This window comes from Sapajus apella, unplaced genomic scaffold, assembly GCF_009761245.1.
Source record: "Sapajus apella isolate SASKATOON/1434 unplaced genomic scaffold, GSC_monkey_1.0 scaffold34, whole genome shotgun sequence".
NCBI classification, from domain to species: Eukaryota; Metazoa; Chordata; class Mammalia; order Primates; family Cebidae; genus Sapajus; species Sapajus apella.
In genome coordinates, this window is record NW_022436974.1 from 7,050,797 (window position 1) to 7,051,333 (window position 537).

Genomic DNA, 537 nt, shown 5'->3' on the forward strand with positions numbered 1-537 from the left:
TTTTTTTTTTCTATTTCTGTGAAGAATGTCACGGGTATTTTGGTAGGGATTGCATTGAATCTTTAGATTTCTTGGGATAGTATAGACATTTGAACAAAATGGTTTATTCCAGTCCTTGAACTTAGAATATCTTTGTGTGTGTGTGTGTGTGTGTGTGTGTGTGTGTGTGTATGTGTGTGTCCTCTTCAATTTCTTTCACTGATATTTTCTGTTTTTGTTATGGAGACCTTTCACTCCTTTGGTTAATTTCTAGGTATTTAATTTTATTTGTGGCTATTGTGAACGGGATTACTTTTGTGATTTCTTTTTCAGATTGTTCGCTGTTGGCATATGAAAATGCTACTACTTATTTTTATATGTGGATATTGTATTCTGCAACATTACTGAATTTGTTTAATCAGTTCCAATAGTCTTTTGGTGGAGTCTTTAGTTTTATTCAAGTATAAGATTATGTCATCGCAAACCAGGATAATTTGACTTCTTCCTCTCCAGTTTGAATGCCCTGTATTTCTTTCTCTTGCTCTAGCTAGAATTTCC